The 12,094-nt window shown below is 44.1% G+C and overlaps 1 protein-coding gene across 1 annotated transcript in view; it reads right to left on the reverse strand.

Annotated features, from left to right (window-relative positions):
* Positions 1–12,094, reverse strand: part of PCNX2 (pecanex 2) — a 281,381-nt gene that overhangs the window by 56,355 nt on the left and 212,932 nt on the right. The window lies entirely within an intron of this gene.

The raw sequence follows: 12,094 nt of genomic DNA on the forward strand, positions 1-12,094 counted from the left end.
GCAAGCCAGCCAGCCCACTGTGGCCCCTTTCTTCTGAAAGTCAGCTGGTGAGGGACAGACTCAGTCCAGACCTCTCAGGGGTCAACAGTCACTCCCCAAGTGACTGCCCTGCAGAGGGTATCAGCCCACTTATGTCTCTAAAATTCACCGGCCCTTGACCTTCATATGTCCTGAAAACCCTTTATAAGTGCAACAGTCTGCTCTGCTTGGAGATACTGTGCCGGACCAGCTTTGACTCATTTCAGACGTTGAGTGGTGGTCTCGTCATCCTTTGAAGGATGAAATGTGAAACTGACGTCCACCACATGAAGTTGATGATATTCAACTGTTTATGACCTGCAAAAATGGCAATTTCATATGGCTAAACCATACAAGTTTGAACATAATGAGGGTCCGATCTTTACCATGCCTGGCCCCTGCCTTTGCCATCCCTCTGCCCTTTGTTTTCTGTGCTCCAACCACCCTGGCCTTCTTTTTCTGCACTTTCAACACTCCCTGACCTCCTTCTCCCTCCCTCCCTCCCCTGCATCCTTTACACCTGTTGTGTCCTCTATTTGGAGGACTTCCTTTCCAGCTCCACCCACTTTTCCTCGTTGACTCCTCTAATCCTTCCCGTCCAGTTAAGAATCACCTTCTCAGGGAAGCCTTCCTGGCACCTGCTCTGGGTGAGATTCACGTGTTGTGTGCACTTTCATACCTCTCTTTTGGAGCACGTGTCACAGTTAATATTACTACTAAAGCTGACCGTTAACATGTATGTAGCACTTACTCATGTAAGCACTTCACATGTATTAACTCATTACATCTTCACAACCACCTTCTTAGGTGAATATACCTGTTCTCACAGAGCAAGAACCTGAGGCACCGTGGATTAAATGTCCAAAGTCTCACAGCTCGTGAGTGGTCTAGCCGAGATCTGGACCCAGGTGGGCGGCCTCTGGAGCCTTCACTCTACATCATACACATCTTTGTGTGTGTCAACTAAAAAAAAAAATATATATATATATATATATATTCACAACCTAAAAGTTGAAAGTTATGTTTTATTTGGGGGGAATTTCTAGGAATTCAAGCCAGGGAGGAGCATCTCAAGTAACCCTGAGAGAACTGCTCCGAGGAGGTGAGGGGTAACCAGGATATATAGAAGTTTTGCAACAAGAGGCAGGTAGTCTGAATGTCAAAAGATTATTGTTCATGAAAGAAAACCAGATATCTCAAGTTAAAGAATTTAGCACTTTTCTGTGTATGGGCAGATGCTAGAGTCTGGGATCACTGAGATCATCCCTTTGATATGCACCTCAGCTACCTCGGGCCAGTATCCTGTGTTTTCACATCCTGAGTTTCCTCAGGGTTCACTGTAGGGAAAGGCTGCAGTCTGACGGCTGCTAGATGGCAGGTATTCTTTTCCTTCCTGAGTTCCCTCAGGGCTCACCAGCTCACCATCAATTGCTGATGACTGTGACATCCTTTGTTTACTGACATGGCAGGAAATATTCCATTTCCTTTTTTTTTTTTTAAAGAATATTGCATTTATTAATTTGAAAAGTAGACCCAAATACTCAGCAATATTCCATTTCTCACATGATAATTTGATTACATCTGCCTCTTATATCAGACGCTTAGGACCGTGAGATACAGTTTTGCTGACATCTGGCACGCAGCAGTCACTCCATTTGTTGACAAAATAAATGAATAGTCAAAGATAATACTGCTTCTGAAGTGTTTTTCTCTGATAATACCTGCTAAGAAAAAAGGAGACTGCTTCTAGATAACATTTCAATGTGATTGTTGACATACTGCGTGTGATTAAACAACGAGCACTTTTTGGTGCTTAAGAAACCTCAGAATGCAGACTTCTTTCGTGAAATTGTCTCTTGGGAATCAGAGCAGATTAAAAAGATGCTTAGATGCATCTGTATTTTAAATAAATAAGCAAGTTTGTCTTCAGAAAAACAAAAGTATTCTCATTTCCTCCTATGTCTCAGATATTTGAGAACCATCTAGGCAGGATCCTATTTGAGTTTTGTAAAACAGACTCTACAGATGGGTTGGAAAGGAGGAATATTCTGTTACAGCTCAAAAAGGCCATTAACCCCAGCACAATGTTCTATTACTGCTTCAGTTCCTTGCAAATACCCTCATATGGGCTTTGAAAATAAAAGAGCCCGGGGTGGCAGAAAATAAAGCAAACAACAAAATTCTTTCTAATGAAGGCTGGAATCCCATGTCGGCATAGTTAGTCCCTAAATGGAATTTTAATTTCACCTTAAGACCTAGGACAAATGGAATTTTCAGCAGCAGAATAAACAATTTTTAAAGTGGGACTGAGCCAAAAGAAAGTCATTTACCAAACTCCTTACGGAATTAAAACACCTTCTAAAACTATGTTAACTGGAAGGCTATCTTTACAAAAGGCTTTGGCTGCAGAGTGCTAAATTCTGATCAGCGGTAACTAAGCTTTGCTGCCTGCGTGCCCCAGGGCCTCTGGCTCCCACCAGACTCTCTAAGAAGGCCAACTGTCAACCATACTGGGTATTTTGAGCTTATCTCCGGTGCTTTCCTCCTGTAAATTTGGTGCTTACCACTCAAAGGTGCTAATTAGCTCAGTAATTGGATTTCTGCCTTCACTGTCCTATTGCATGAACATCAGTTCTGCTGCTCAGAGAGAAAAAGTGGGCTCCCAACTCATTCCACAATCTCAGGGGAAGTACGGAATGCTGGTGTGGTTAGGTGGGCGTCAGTGGTGTGTGCTCTTAGCCCCTGCCTGGCAAAGTCAAGGCTCATTGCTAGGCCACGCTGTCCGGAGCGCCATGGGCCGAGAATCTAGTAATATTGTTGGTCTTCCCAGAGAAACTGACTTACTCAAAGCATCACTTTCTTATGCTAATACGGCAAGGCTGGTTCCCTCCCTTCAAGCTTTGCCTCCCTCATCTAAATCCAGCACCTTCTCTCTTATGTGGCCTCTTCTGAGGAGCTTAAATAATTTAACAGTAATTTACTTAATTCTCCTGCTTCAGGTTCCAGTTTGTCAGCACACACAGACAATATATGGGAGAAGTATTCCCATTTTTGATGGGGAAGTGTGACTGGCTGGAATGCCTGTTGATATGGCAAAGCCAGGATGGATGGACTGTAATTCTGGGAGGGGGACCACTGACGAACCCGCCCGCCCTGGCCAGGCACTATAGTAGCCACTGGCATGAGTCCTCTTACAACAGGAAGTCCTGGTAAGGAACTCGGAACTAACAAGCCACCACCAACCAGAAGAATTCAGGAAAGGTCAAAAGGAGAGAGGAGACGCCAGTCCATATGTCCTACCAACCTCCCAGAATCCTCCTCGCTGGAATCCATCTTGGCTGAGCGATGCGCAGGCCACCAGGAAAGACCCTGAGTCAGAATGATTGGCCAGAGGCAACCCGGAAACTAACCCCATCATCATAAAACCCAAGACTGCGAGCCACGTAGCAGAGCAGTCCTCCTGGGTTCCCTGACCCTCCTGCTCTACGCCCGGGCGCCCCTTCCCAATAAAGTTTCTTGATTTGTCAGCACATGTGTCTCCTCAGACACATTTCTGAGTGCTAGATAAGAGCCCACTGGCTGGCCCTGGAAGGGGTCCCCCTTCCTGCAACAGTTCTCTGCATGCAGCAGGCAGCATTAGAGAAATCTGGACAATGAGAAGGCAGCCAGAGACTAAATAAGGACACTGTCACCTTTTAAGTTGAATATATACACGTTTCATCTGGGTTAGTATTTTTTGATGATTTTTGCATCTATATTCATAAGGGATATTGGCCTAAGGTTTTCTTTGCTTGTGATGACTTTGTCTGGCTTTGGTATCAGGGTAATACTGGACCCACAGAATGATTTAGGAACTATTCCTTCTTCCACTCTTTTTTGGGAGATTTGAGAAGGACTGATGTTAATTCTTCTTTAAACATTTTACAGAATTCCAGAGGGAAGCCAACTCATCCTGGGCTTTTCTTTGTTAGGAGTTTTTTGATTACCAATTAATTCCCTTTACTTGTTATAGGTCTATTCAGATTTTCCATTTCTTTTTCAGTCAGTTTTGGTAGGGTGTGTGTTTCTATGAATTCCTCCAGTTCAGCTAGGTTATTTAATTTGTTGGTACACGGTAGTTCATAGAATTCTCTTTCAATTATGTAATGTTGGTAGTAATGGACCCACTTCCATGATTTTAGTAATTTGAGTCTTCTTTTTTTCTTGGTCATTCTTGGTAAAGGCTTGTCAATTTTGTCAATCTTTTCAAAGAATCAACTTTTGGTGTAATTTATTATTTCTATTGATTTTCTATTATCTATTTCATTTCTCTCCATTTTAATCTTTATTATTTCCATCTGTCTGCTTGCTTTGGTTTAGTTTGCTCTTCTTTTTCTAGTTCCTTAACATGGAAGACTAGTTTATTGATTTGAGATTTTTCTTATTTTTTAATTTAGGCATTTACAGCTATGAATTTCCCTCTGAGCACTGCTTTTGCTACATACCGTAAGTTTTAATATATTATGTTTTCATTTTCATTCATCACAAAATATTTTTTATTTTCTCTTTTTTTGACCCATTGGTTGTTTAAGTAGCTTTACTTTACACTTCTTTGGGAACTTTCCAGATTTCCTCTTGCTGTTAATTTCCGATTTCATTCCATTGTAGCTGAAGAACATATGTGGCATGATTTCAATCCTTTTAAATTTATTGAGGTTTGTTTTATGGCCTAACACATGGTTTATTCTGGAGAATTGTCCATGTGCATTTAACAAGAACATCTTTTGAAAAACTTTTGTTTTGTAAAATATTCCGTTAAAAGGATGAAAAGACCAGGTACAGACTGAGAGAAAATATTTGCAAACCGCATATCCAACAAAGTGCTAGTATCTAGAATATATAAAAAACCCTCAAAACTCAGCAGTAAGAAAACCAAAACAAAACAAACAAAAAACCCACAAAGAATCCAATTAGAAAGTGAGCAAAGACGTGAACAAACATTTCCCTGAAGAGGACATACTGATGGCAAATAAGCTCAGAAAAAGATGTTCAATGTCATAAGTCATTAGGGAAATGAAGATTAAAACCACAGTGAGATATCACTATACACCCATTAGAATGGCTAAAGTATAAAATAGTGAAAACATCAATATACTTGCAAGGATATGGAGAAACTAGATCCCTTACACATTGCTGGTGGGGATGTAAAATGGTATCGCTCCTTTGAAAAAAGTTTGGCAGTTTCTTTAAAAAAACTACCATGTGACCCAGCAATTATATTCCTGGGCAATTATGCCAGAGAAGTGAAGACTTATGTTCACCTAAAAACCCATAGACAAATGTCCCTGGCAGCTTTATTCATAATAGCCAAAAACTGCAAGCAACCCAGATGTCCCTTAGTGGGTGAGTTGTTAAACAGACTGTGGTTTCCATACTATGGGATACTGCTTAGCAATTAAAGGGGCAAACTGCTGACATACAACAACCTGGAAGAATCTTCACTGAACTACAGTGAGTGAAAACAGCCAATCCCATGAGGTTTAAACACTATATGATTCCGTTCATATAAAACTCTTGCAATGACAAAATATAGAGTTGGAGAACCGATTAGTGGTTGACAGGAGGTAAGACGGAGGGAGAGGCAGAAAGGAAGAGTGTGTGACTATCAAAGGGCAGCAGGAGAGGTCTCTGTGGGGATGGACTTGGTCTGTATCTTGACTGGACCAACATCAATATCCTGGGGATCGTTTTACAAGACGTTAACACATGTAAATTGGATAAAGAGTATATGGGGAGATCTCTTTTTATTCTTTCTTTCAACTCCATGTGAATCTATACTTAGCTTTAAAAAAAAAGTTTAATTAAAAAAGTCTCCATAGCTAATAGCAGGCCTGAATTCCGTGACTACAATGCATTCATGTGAGATTCTCATCTCTCACCCTAACTTGCTTGCATCACAAATTAGGACCACTTCTCCCATTTCAGTCAGAAAAATCCAAGACTCTCCAGCATTCCAAATACAGGAGAAGGAGTCCAACTATTCATTCACTGGGAAGTCATAAATATTTAGGGGGTGAAAAGTGTTTCTTCTCTTTCAGCAAATGCAACTAATAAAAACAGTAATAAAAAAATCTAGCTGCATGTGGTTGGGCAAAGAGTCAGCCAGATGGGGAACTGAAAAGATGGAGATGCACAGGATTGTAGCAGATTCATAAGGATTAAATGACTGGGGTGCTGCTAGGTTTTTCCCCAGGATTAACATGACTGATTTAAGGTTTTGACTTCTGGGTGCTATAGCCTCCTGGTAAAAAGAGGCCCAATGTTACGGATTTGACAGTGTTTTATTTAGAGTTCCGGGTGTTATTCCTCCTGGGGATGAAGACACATTTATTTTTTCATTAGTTACCCCTGGTATGCACAGAATTTGGATCAAGATGAGCACACAGCAAAAAGAAACGTCAACCCTTGGCAACGGGACTGCAGGATTTTGCAGTGACATGCACAGCCCTGATGAGTTACATCTAGATCCTTCTGTTTTCACAGTCACTTATGTCAGGAGAGACACAACTCGAGAAGACACGTTCTCCGAACATGAAGCCCGTTAAGACACGGTGCTGTTTAGTCCTCAAGGGATGTGGCACTTATTAAAATCACACCAGCTCTGTTTTCCACTGAGATGGACTTCACTTTTCCTTTGCTATTTTATTCACTCCTAAAGTATAACATTGTACCTCACCTGCACTCAGTCTTCAGATCTGTTACAAAATCAAGTTCAACTAAAAGGATGCTCCTAATTCTACAGTCACCATGTGGCACCTGGTCAAATCAGTTACACTGACTAAAATTATAAATAAAGGTATTTATGCAGGTTTGACATCTCATGTTTGCATTTTTAATGATGGTGTACCCTATGCAAAATAATTCGGCCTGGAAACAGTACACAAACAATAAGGCAGGGGAACCCCAAGAATAAGACTGCAACTTTAAGTTGATAAATCTGATTTCTGTTTCTCACTTGCTTTATGACTTATTAAATTATTGAGGGATGTAAAGGAGAGAATCACATAATTCTTCTGATCCTCAGTTTTCTGAGTGCATAAAATCGCAACTAAAACATAGCACTTTTGGTAGGAAATTAAAATACAGAGTCCCTTCTATGGCAGTCTACTACAAAACTAAACTAAGAATCACTTTAACCTTGTAACAGGCCTGTTACCCAGGGTCATCATGATTGACAATGGATGAACAGAAAATAGTTTTGATATCACCGCATCAGTACTTTTTATGGGGAAAAAGAAATAGTATTTTTTTTTATCCTGACAGTGTTTTTCAAATTTGACTTTAAATATTAAAATTGTGTTGAATCTTGGCTCTGGGAGCATAGGGACCAGAGTCAACAGAAAATGAGTTCATTCACCTCCTCCAAGTGTCTGCCACCTGCCCCAGCTTTTCCCCCAGACAGTGTGACAATGACAAGAAAACCTCCTCAGAAGTCTTCCCAAGTGGCTCTCCTTTGCCCGTGATAACTTTAGCTAGGAAGCTAGTGTTCTATTATTTTTGGACGGCTCTTAAAATTAATCGTTTTTAAAATTTCATTTTCTATGCAATTTTCTTTAAAATCCACTAAGAACTTTCTCTCCTTTCTCTCAAACCTCAAAGTACACCTCTCTCCAAAGCCTTTCCTGTCTCTAGGAAATTAAGCTCCAACCACACAACCTCCAAAACAAATAATTTTTTAAAATGTAACTTAGTAAGGCATTACAAATCAGAAAAGGAATATAATACATTAAATTGCCATTATTCTTATCAGGTAATATTTTTTCTAATTCTCATGTATGCGATTATTTTTCCATTACTGGTCATTTTTCATTTAAACAAGCTTGATGGGGAGCATCTGTCTACTTAATTGCATTTACAGAGAGAGGCAAACACAGTAATCCAGACATGAAAGAGCATTATAAACCCTATGGAGTGATGATAGCAGAATGTTTCCAAAGCGACAAGAAAAAAAGAGCACGGCTTCCTATGTTCACACAATGCATTCATTTCATTCATCAGCCAATAGTACCAGGAACCCCGAAACAGCAACCACATGCAAAGCCTGGGTCAGGTCTTGGCTTTCAATAGTGAGGGACGGAAGTCAGCCTTGGAAATACGCTCAGGGTATTGTGAATGAAAAATGTCACCTTCCGTATCAGTAAACAAAGGATGTTGCCGCCATCAAGCCACCACATTACAGCTGCCCAGACGGTGCACCCTGAGGGAACTCAGGATGGAAGCAAACAGGATGCCCACCACCAAGCCCTCCGCCACTGCAGCCACCCCCAAACATGCACCCTGAGGAGACTCAGGATGGGAAAGAACATGACACTGACCCTAGATAGTTAAGGTGCATATCAAAGGAATGATTTCAGTGAGCCCAGACTCTTGCATCTGCCCATATAGAGAAAAGCGCTATATTCCTTAACTTGAGATGCCTGGTTTTCTTTAATTAACAGTAACCCTTTCATGTTCCGACTACCTGGTTTTTCTTGCAAAAACTCCTCTATATCCTGGCTCCCCCCTTACCTCTTTGGAGCCGTCCCTCAGAGCCATCTGAGAGACTGACTTCTGGGTCTGAAGCCCTCAGAAAGTCCTCAGAATAAAACATAATTCTCAACTTTTCAGTTGTGCATGTTTTCAGTCGACAGTAACAAGACTAAAGGGCGCCCCCTACCCCATGACTGCAGTGGTAAGGAGTGAGTCTTAAGCTACAGCCTCAAATGCATTAGTCCCCCAGGACTCAGAGGGGTCACCCCACAGCCCATATGGCTCCTCCCATATCTCTGTCGGCAACGGGGATGGCGTGGCCGGTAACGTGCACTTTGCGTGTTGGCTGATCACAAGCAAGGCCTTCTAAAGCGCTCAGGGTTCTTGGTGCTGGGGAGTGAACCCTCACTGTGCAGATACCTCCATCTGCCCAGGAAATCTCCTGCACCAGGAACGTGTGAGCCCTGCAGTGAAAGGCTTTGAGGCAATGCAGATTTAAAAGCTGAAGCCTTCTGCCTTCCTTTGTTTAGAATCAATCAATCCCATCTCCAACACATCCTTAAAAGCGGAAAAAGCTGCCAGGCCTGAGAAGGGCTCTGCCCTTGTGCTGTGCTAGGCTGACACTCCCTGCGACCACCCATCAGCCGGACTCTGCCACACAGCCTCACTCCTGGGTGACCTTGACTCCCGGGTGACCTTGACATGTCGAGTCAGCAGCACCAGACAGCCGGCAGCAGGTGGGCAGGTGGAGCCCTTCCGGCAGGCGCCCGGTCAATTTCACTACTCTGTACTTTCTAGATTCTGTAACTGCTCAGCAGGATGGCACAGGACTCTGAGTAAAATTATGCATTGCAACATAATGAATAATAAGCTCAAACCGGCGCTGAGAAATTCAACACACTGGAGTTCCTCAAAAGCGGCCTACTTCTGGAATACATTTGCATAATCGCTCACCACCACACCCAAAGTGTCAAACCTTACCCCTGGGTACATGTGTGTGAGCTTTCTCATCCGTCAGCAAAACAGCAGGCTGCGGCCAAGTTCATCATTTAGTGTTGCAGACATAACAGCATTCATACATAGACCTGGGTTTCCAGTTGAGCAAATCCAAGGCCCAGAAGGGAGGTGGAAGGACTGATTAAGACACAGGGCGTATCAGCCAGAGAGCTAGGGAGGCTCAGACTCCTGTCTGCCACTCCACCCTTCTCTGGAATTCTAGACTATTTAGACTCACAGAATTACGGTGCTAAAGGTCTTACCTTCATGCTGTCATCCTTCCAAATAGAATTATGAAGGAAGGATCCCTTCGATAAAAGCCATCACTTGCTTTTATTATGAGTCTCTCAATTTCAAGTGACAGAAAACCCAACTGGAAACGGCTTAAGCAAAATCTGGAACTCACTGGTTCACACAGCTGAAAGGTCAATGGAGCCCAGCTGGACTCAGGGGCTAAGGTGCGTGGTATCATCAGGAATCATCCTCCACGTCCCTCGGCCCTGCCCGTTTGCTGTGTTCTCAGGTCAGTTCACACCTCGTGGGAATAAAAAGGCTGCCAGCAGCATTAGGCTTGCATCTCACACTACCAAGCCCAGTGGGAAAGACGATTCTCCTCCCCTGCAGGCCTGCCACACCCCAAGTCCCAGGCAGAAACAATCCCTCTCTGGAACTCTGGGTTTCACACCTTGCCTTTCTCTTGCCTTTTTGGCCACGGTCTCACCTGCTCATCTGTTTCTTGCTTAACTGTGGCCTGAAGTCCAGGAAAATGTTTACGCAGGGCTCAGTTTTACTAGAGTGGAATGAAAGGTGAGGCAGGCTGCCGGCTGTACATCCACAGACTCAGCCCACGTGTCCCCAGCCACCTGGCTGAGATTTACGGATACTAAACTCTGAGCTCCTGTGGCTCGTCAGTCTGCCTGGATACCTCCACTTCGTTCTACATAACTAAGAATGTTTCTTGCTGGCTTCTCTTCACCTCTATCACTTTTGGAAAGTTCGAGACTTGGTCCGATTTCCCACCCTGGCTGCGCTTGTAAGTCCCGGGATGCACTGCCTCCTCACACGTGGCCTAAACCGTGTCAATCCCGAAACACGCCTCGTTTATCAATAGACACACATATGGAACCTCAAAGTGACTCCCAGGCATTTTTAAATTACTCAGAACTCCCAGATTTATATATGCATCAGCCTCGGAGTCCCTTCTGGGGGGAGGATTCCCTAAGACCTATCATCAGCCCCCAGGAAAAGTGAGGGCGTTTCCTGATCCTTTTCACAGGCCTATCAAGTTACTTAACGGCCCGGCAAGGTCTGGAACCTGGGCACCCTGGTGCCTCACGTCACTGGTGGTCCTCGGTCTCCCAGTGGGAGAGGCTCCCAATCCCCGCTCTGGAAATACCGGAGGCGGCAGGCCACACCCACGGGGCCGCCCCTCGGCCTCCCTGCTCAGGGTCCGGGGCTGCGGAGAAGCAGGCGGGGCTGAAGCTCCCTTCAGACCGGGACCTCGGGGAGGAGCACCTCGGCGCCACGCTCAGGGATGCGGGAGCATCGCAAGGTCCCCGCAGAATCAGCGAAAGACAAACTCGCCAGCGATGGTCCACACCTGGCCAGGTGGCCCCTCACCACCTCCTGCCGAGCCTGCGGAGGGGCTCCAAGCCCCTGAGCTGCAAGGCTCCTGTGGTCTAGTCATCAGTGAGACAGCTCAGCAGAGGAACTGGAGAGTGGCCTTGGGAGAGTCGTGCTGGTTTTGACTTGGGTCACTTTGGACCTGCCTGAGGGCAGAGGAGAGTTTTGGGACCAACGCCTGCTTCTGAGGAGGTGACAGGGAGCATGGCCACCTCTGCCACACCTGGCGCTGCCCCCCACAGAGAGAGGATGCACAGAGCTCCTCTAGGGACCCAGGGAAGGCCTTTCTGGAGTGAGGCACACAGGGACCCTAGGCCCCGGGCTACAGCCGCCTTCCCTTCCCGACGGGCTCTTGTGACCACCATACCTCTCGAGTCAAGAGCAAATGCTTTAACTGACAGTCACTGGTTTTTTTGTTTTATGGGTTTTGGGGATTTTTTTTTTTTTTTTTTTTGCTGTGGGAGATATTTTGAGAGGCTTCAGGACACAATGGAAAGGGCTTGAAATAAGGCCAGACCTGGTTAATATCTTGGATCGGCCACTGACTGATTCTGTGACTTTGGGCAAGTTACTGAACTTCCCTGAGTCTCCTTTTTCTGATCTGCGAAATGAGAAAAATGAAATTCTACTTCCAAAGTGGGTGTCAGGATGGGAATGAATGTATCTGAGCAGGTGAGCAGGTGTTCACTAATTACAGAAAGATGATGATCACTCCTGTTACTGCTGCATTGTTCCTACTGCCTTTATTACATTTAATAGTAATATATCCAGGGCCCAACACACTCCTAGGTGTGCATCCGAGAGCTCTAATAGCCCTAAGACATCTGATGAGGGAGCTTCATGACTTTATCTCCACAGTAAATTTCTCCAGGTGCTTTGAAAACATATCCAAATAAATTGGGGGTAGCTTAATTGCGAGTTGAAATATGTAAAGCCCTCCCAGCATAAC

Source organism: Mesoplodon bidens (assembly GCF_964165515.1).
Source record: "Mesoplodon bidens genome assembly, chromosome: 1".
Taxonomy (NCBI): Eukaryota; Metazoa; Chordata; class Mammalia; order Artiodactyla; family Ziphiidae; genus Mesoplodon; species Mesoplodon bidens.